Here is a 7,189-nt window from a genome sequence, read left to right on the forward strand (position 1 = left end):
AGGCAAGGGTTGACGTTTTACTCCGCATTTCATGCGCAAAATTGCCAACACCTAATACTACCCATCAAAAAATTCTGATCCATTTACGCGGAGGCAATTTTTTTTAGATACTTCCTCTATCTGGATTTATTAGCCCCTCTTGTATTTTGGGCCATATTTTGATGATAAACTTAACTAATAAAATATAAGTGATATATAGCAACAATAATATTATTATAAACTACATACAAATATGAATTCAGCGGTACAATATTTGGTAACATGCATTAACATTTTATTATTCAAATATGTGGTCACAGTTTGACCCAAAATATAATGGGGACTAATAAATCCGGAGGGAAGTAATATGTACTGAGTCAGTTTGTTGTGGGGCCTCTCGTAGTGGTGATATAATTACAAATATCATGCATCCTAAGACAACATGTAGTATGAGCATGTCAACTAAGCAATTTGATGATGTGACATAGAATTAAATGAACAAAGAGAGAGTTGAGTATCATATCATGATACTCCCTCTCTTCCGGTTTACAGGGCTCAATTCAAAAATCTCATCAACCAAGATAGATGGTGAATGATGGAACGTTTCTTGTAGTTTGCAATAGTACTCCATTAATGCGTTTGTAGTACTAAAAAATGTTTATCAATGCATTAATTGAAATGCATGCATGTGACCAATAAATGATGAAGAACTTTTACATGCAAGGTGAGTTTTCTTTTAAACTTTGCGTGCAATAATTTAATGCACCTTAATAATCTGAGCATGTGACAGAGAGCAATAAAATTGAGACCTATAAAATGGGAAATAATTTTTTGAGATAAGACCTATAAGGTTGGTTGTAATGGAAGTATCATAGCTAGTATCATGCATGCCAATTAGGAAATTTTGATGAGGTGGCATGGAATTAAATGAAGAAATGGATGGTGGAGTATTATATCATGATACCGTATCATAATAAATGTTATGCTACTATGTATCATGCATGGCAATAAATAAAGTAATACTAGTATATTATGATACTATGCATTACGGAGATAGTATCACACACTAGTATTATATGTATGCTCTGACTTATGATAGTATCCATTACATGTAGCCTAAACCGAAAGGGGGGTAGTACCATATCATATTAAATTATGTGTCACTATGTGTCATGCGTGACAATAAATGAAGTTATCTATGATACCAACATATGATACAATGCACTACGAATGTAGTATCATACACTAGTATTGTATATATGATACTAGTATATGACACTCCCCACTACGACCAGCCTAGTACATGCCAACTAAGCATACTGTTGAGTTATTGTTGAGTTCTTATGGTAGTTAATGAGGAAATATGTATCTATACCTATATTTATTTATCTCTGTTGCCTAAAAGAATCTAAGATCCATCTTTCACTCCCTTTTTTTCTCACCACCCCTTCGTCCAATCTCCCATCCTTCATCAATTTTTTCTTGTTTTTCATCCTTCTAGTTTTCATCAAACCAATATTTGGTAACCCAATAAATAAGATCAACCTATGGTATAGCAATAAATTCATGGCTAGTAAGTGAATTTTTCTGATGATAAATCTAGTATATGTCAAACTCTTTAGTAACCCAATAAATAGAAATAAATTCACGACTTAGAAGAAAATAAATATCAATCAACTACTTCTATTTGGTAACCAAATAAAGCAGATTAATGGGCACATGCCTATTTTATCAATTTAAAAAAATGCTAGATGGAAAATCTATACTTTATTACCAATCGTAATCTTATTTTGTCTATTTACTTTGCATCAAGATTTGTCCCGTATCATCCTCTTGTTGTGTTAAAAATAAAATATTTGGTCTCGCGGCAACGCACAAGCATATACCCTAGTACCAATACAAAATGAGTGAGTTGTGGAGATCTAACAAATCTCACCCGTTCAATCATGTCTATGCAATGATCTACATCGCTCCAGTGTTTACCGTTAAATATGTTTAGAACCCTTCCCTAAAAATATCATTTATAATTGTCAACGTTAACCAAATAATTACATCATACCTAGTATTAACACGCAACTTATATCTTGCCTGATATTAGCGTGCAATATAATCAATATCTTGCTTAATATTGACATGCATTGCACGCACACAATTACTAATCATATAAAGAAATACTAACATGGGCATAAAAATAATAAATGAAGTCATAAAAGATAAATCTATGGTACTGCTATAATGCTAGTATCACTACTATCATATGTACGATAACAAAACACCTGGCAGTGTTAAAAAAATAACAGCTGGCAGGACTTAGTGATGTCTAGTAACGTTTGATGCATGTGACTTAATCTCACCGACAAGATGCCAACATTAAAGAATGCCGCGGGAAGGTTAATTTAACTAGTTAAGCACACAGTAACCATGGATGAACCCTGCCAAAACTCTTACTTCTGTCTTTACGATGAATTTCTTGCAGCAGGATCCAAGGAGTGCTGGAGCTAATAATGCACCACACCGCGTAATGTGTCTCAGATGTACTTCAGAACCGTAAACTAGTATCATGCACCCGAAACAAAATTGTCAACACATGCACAAACAGCCAGGGAGCGAATCCTCTCTCAAACTTTATTATACTCGTAATAGTTAACTATGTGTGTGTCTCTTTCTCTCCACGTGATCCGTCTTTCTCCCTACTTTGCTAGCTAATCTGGACGGAGTCAAAATAACTCACTGGCTTTAACGGACAAGCATATGGCATAAGGCATCAGAAGCTTTTCTTCCCGACCGAAGCTTAGCTGGGTGTGGAAACACAAACAACATGCAAAATTCTAAAGGTGGTAAATTCAGAGGTGTTCTTAGAACGTCTACAGCCCGACTTAGCAAATCCACCTCACTAGACGTTCACACACGCATCCAGTTAGTGCCCAGATGTGTCCGTTTTGAGCCCCTACTTTTCCGTGCATACAATCATACTTCTCATTTTCTTCTTTATATGTCCTGTCACTTACATGTGATTAGTAGAAATAAAGAGCAAGAAAGACAAAAATAAAGAAAGAGAAAAGGTGATCCTGAGTGGGTCGCATCCTACGTGGGGGTCATTACCACGCACGTCCGTGAGCCCTCATATCTTCCCCATATTTAGTATCAATATGATGAAGGAAATATGCCCTAGAGGTAATAATAAAGTTATTATTTATTTCCTTATATCGTGATAAATGTTTATTATTCATGCTAGAATTGTATTAACCGGAAACATAATACATGTGTGAATACATAGACAAACAGTATGTCACTAGTATGCCTCTACTTGACTAGCTCGTTGATCAAAGATGGTTATGTTTCCTAACCATAGACATGAGTTGTCATTTGATTAACGGGATCACATCATTAGGAGAATGATGTGACTGACTTGACCCATTCCGTTAGCTTAGCACTTGATCGTTTAGTTTGTTGCTATTGCTTTCTTCATGACTTATACATGTTCCTATGACTATGAGATTATGCAACTCCCGTTTACCGGAGGAACACTTTGTGTGCTACCAAACGTCACAACGTAACTGGGTGGTTATAAAGGTGATCTACAGGTGTCTCCGAAGGTACTTGTTGGGTTGGCGTATTTCGAGATTAGGATTTGACACTCCGATTGTCGGAGAGGTATCTCTGGGCCTTCTCGGTAATGCACATCACTTAAGCCTTGCAACTAATGAGTTAGTTGCGGGATGATGTATTACAGAACGAGTAAAGAGACTTGTCGGTAATGAGATTAAACTAGGTATTGAGATACCGACGATCGAATCTCGGACAAGTAACATACCGATGACAAAGGGAACAACGTATGTTGTTATGCGGTTTGACCGATAAAGATCTTCGTAGAATATGTAGGAGTCAATATGAGCATCCAGGTTCCGCTATTGGTTATTGACCGGAGACGTGTCTTGGTCATGTCTACATAGTTCTCGAACCCGTAGGGTCTGCACGCTTAAAGTTCGATAATTGTTATATTATGAGTTTATGTGTTTTGATGTACCGAAGGAGTTCGGAGTCCCGGATGAGATCGGGGACATGACGAGGAGTCTCGAAATGATCGAGACATAAAGATCGATATATTGGACGACTATATTAGGACATCGGAAAGGTTCCGAGTGATTCGGGTATTTTCGGGAGTACCGGGGAGTTACGGGAATTCGTATTAGGTCTTAATGGGCCATACGGGAAAGGAGAGAAAGGCCTCAAAGGGTGGTCGCACCCCTCCCCATGGGCTGGTCCGAATTGGACTAGGGAGGGGGGGCGCCCCCTTCATTCCTTCTCGTTTTCCCTTCCCTTTCCTTCCCTCCTACTCCTACTACTTGGAAGGGCTCCTAGTTCTACTAGGAAAGGGGGAATCCTACTCCCGGTGGGAGTAGGACTCTCCTAGGGCACGCCATAGAGAGGGTCGGCCCCTCCCCTCCGCCACTCCTTTATATACGTGGCCAGGGGGCATCCCATAGACACAACAATTGATCTCTTGATCTCTTAGTCGTGTGTGGTGCCCCCCTCCACCATAATCCACCTCGATCATATCGTAGCGGTGCTTAGGCGAAGCCCTGCGTCGGTAGAACATCATCATCGTCACCACGCCATCATGCTGGCGAAACTCTCCCTCAACACTCGGCTGGATCGGAGTTCGAGGGGCGTCATCGAGTTGAACGTGTGCAGAACTCAGAGGTGTCGTGCATTCGGTACTTGATCGGTCGGATCGTGAAGACGTACGACTACATCAACCGCGTTGTGCTAACGCTTCCGCTTTTGGTCTACGAGGGTACGTGGACAACACTCTTCCCTCTCGTTGCTATGCATCACCATGATCTTGCGTGTGCGTAGGAAAATTTTGAAATTACTACGTTCGCCAACAGTGGCATCCGAGCCAGGTTTTATGCGTAGATGTCATATGCACGAGTAGAACACAAGTGAGTTGTGGGCGATATAAGTCATACTTCTTACCAGCATGTCATACTTTGGTTCGGCGGTATTGTTGGATGAAGCGGCCCGGACCGACATTACGTGTACGCTTACGCGAGACTGGTTCTACCGACGTGCTTTGCACACAGGTGGCTGGCGGGTGTCAGTTTCTCCAACTTTAGTTGAACCGAGTGTGTCTACGCCCGGTCCTTGCGAAGGTTAAAACAGCACCAACTTGACAAACTATCGTTTTGATGCGTAGGTAAGAACGATTCTTGCTCAGCCCGTAGCAGCCACGTAAAACTTGCAACAACAAAGTAGAGGACGTCTAACTTGTTTTTGCAGGGCATGTTGTGATGTGATATGATCAAGACGTGATGAGATATAAGTTGTTGTATGAGATGATCATGTTTTGTTGAAGTTATCGGCAACAGGCAAAAGCCTTATGGTTATCTCTCTATTGCATAAGATGCAAGCACCAAATAATTGCTTTACTTTATCGCTATGCGATAGCAATAGTTGCAAGAGCAATTGTTGGCGAGACAACCATGTGACGACACATTGATATAGATCAAGATGATGGAGATCATGGTGTCATGCCGGTGACGATGGAGATCATGACGATACTTTGGAGATGGAGATCAAAGGCACAAGATGATGATGCCCATATCATGTCACATATTTTGATTGCATATGATGTTTATCTTTTATACATCTTATTTTGCTTAGTTCGACGGTAGCTTTATAAGATGATCTCTCACTAATTATCAAGGTACAAGTGTTCTCCCTGAGTATGCACCGTTGCGAAAGTTCTTCGTGCTGAGACACCACGTGATGATCGGGTGTGATAGGCTCTACGTTCAAATACAACGGGTGCAAAATAGTTGCACACGTGGAATACTCAGGTTAAACTTGACGAGCCTAGCATATAACAGATATGGCCTCGGAACACGGAGGCCGAAAGGTCGAGCGTGAATCATATAGTAGATATGATCAACATAGTGATGTTCACCATTGAAACTACTCCATCTCACGTGATGATCGGACATGGTTTAGTTGATATGGATCACGTGATCACTTAGAAGATTAGAGGGATGTCTGTCTAAGTGGGAGTTCTTAAGTAATATGATTAATTGATTGAACTTTAATTTATCATGAACTCAGTCCTGGTAGTATTAGCATATCTATGTTGTAGATCAATAGCTCGCGATGTTGCTCCCAGTTTATTGTGTTCCTAGAGAAAAATTATGTTGAAAAATGTTAGTAGCAATGATGTGGATTGGATCCGTGATCTGAGGATTATCCTCATTGCTGCACAGAAGAATTATGTCTTTGATGCACCGCTAGGTGACAGACCTATTGCAGGAGTAGATGCAGACGTTATGAACGTTTGGCTAGCTCAATATGATGACTACTTGATAGTTTAGTGCACCATGCTTAACGGCTTAGAATCGGGACTTCAAAGACGTTTTGAATGTCATGGACCATTGTAAGACCCCGGATATGATTTACCCAATATGTAATCCAACTCTTGCCGTTTCCGGCTTTAAGTTATTTTATTTTCTCAGGTTCGGGTTTTTGTCTCCGTGTGTTGTTGTCGTTGTCATGCATCTCATATCATGTCATCATGCGCATTGCATTTGCATACGTGTTCGTCTCATGCATTCGAGCTTTTTCCCCGTTGTCCGTTTTGCATTCCGGCGCTCCGTTCTCCTCCGGTGGTAATTTCTACCTTTCTTTCGTGTGTGGGGATTAAACATTTCCGGATTGGACCGAGATTTGCCAAGCGGCCTTGGTTTACTACCGGTAGACCGCTTGTCAAGTTTCGTACCATTTGGACTTCGTTTGATGCTCCAACAGTTAACCGAGGGACCGAAAAGGCCTCGTGTGTGTTGCAGCCCAACACCCCTCCAATTTGGCCCAAAACCCACCAAAACCCTCTCCATCATCTAGAGCGTTCGATCACGATCGCGTGGCCGAAAACCGCACCTCATTTAGACTCTCCTAGCTCCTCCTATGCCTATATAAAGAACCTCCCATTTCAAATCCCGGATCCCCTCCATCCCTAACCCAAGATCCACCCCTCGCGCCGCGCCGGACACGTCCGTCCCCAGCCGGACAGCGTCCGCCGCCACCTCCGCGCCAAGTGGCGCGCCGCCACTCCCTCCACCGCCGGCCCGAGAAGCCCACACCGGGCCCCCGAGGCCCATCCGCCGCGCGCCGCCAGGACGCCTCCCTGCCGCCACATCGCCGCCCCTCGCCTCTAACTCCG

The sequence above is a fragment of the Triticum aestivum genome, chromosome 3A (genome assembly GCF_018294505.1).
Source record: "Triticum aestivum cultivar Chinese Spring chromosome 3A, IWGSC CS RefSeq v2.1, whole genome shotgun sequence".
Classification (NCBI taxonomy): Eukaryota; Viridiplantae; Streptophyta; class Magnoliopsida; order Poales; family Poaceae; genus Triticum; species Triticum aestivum.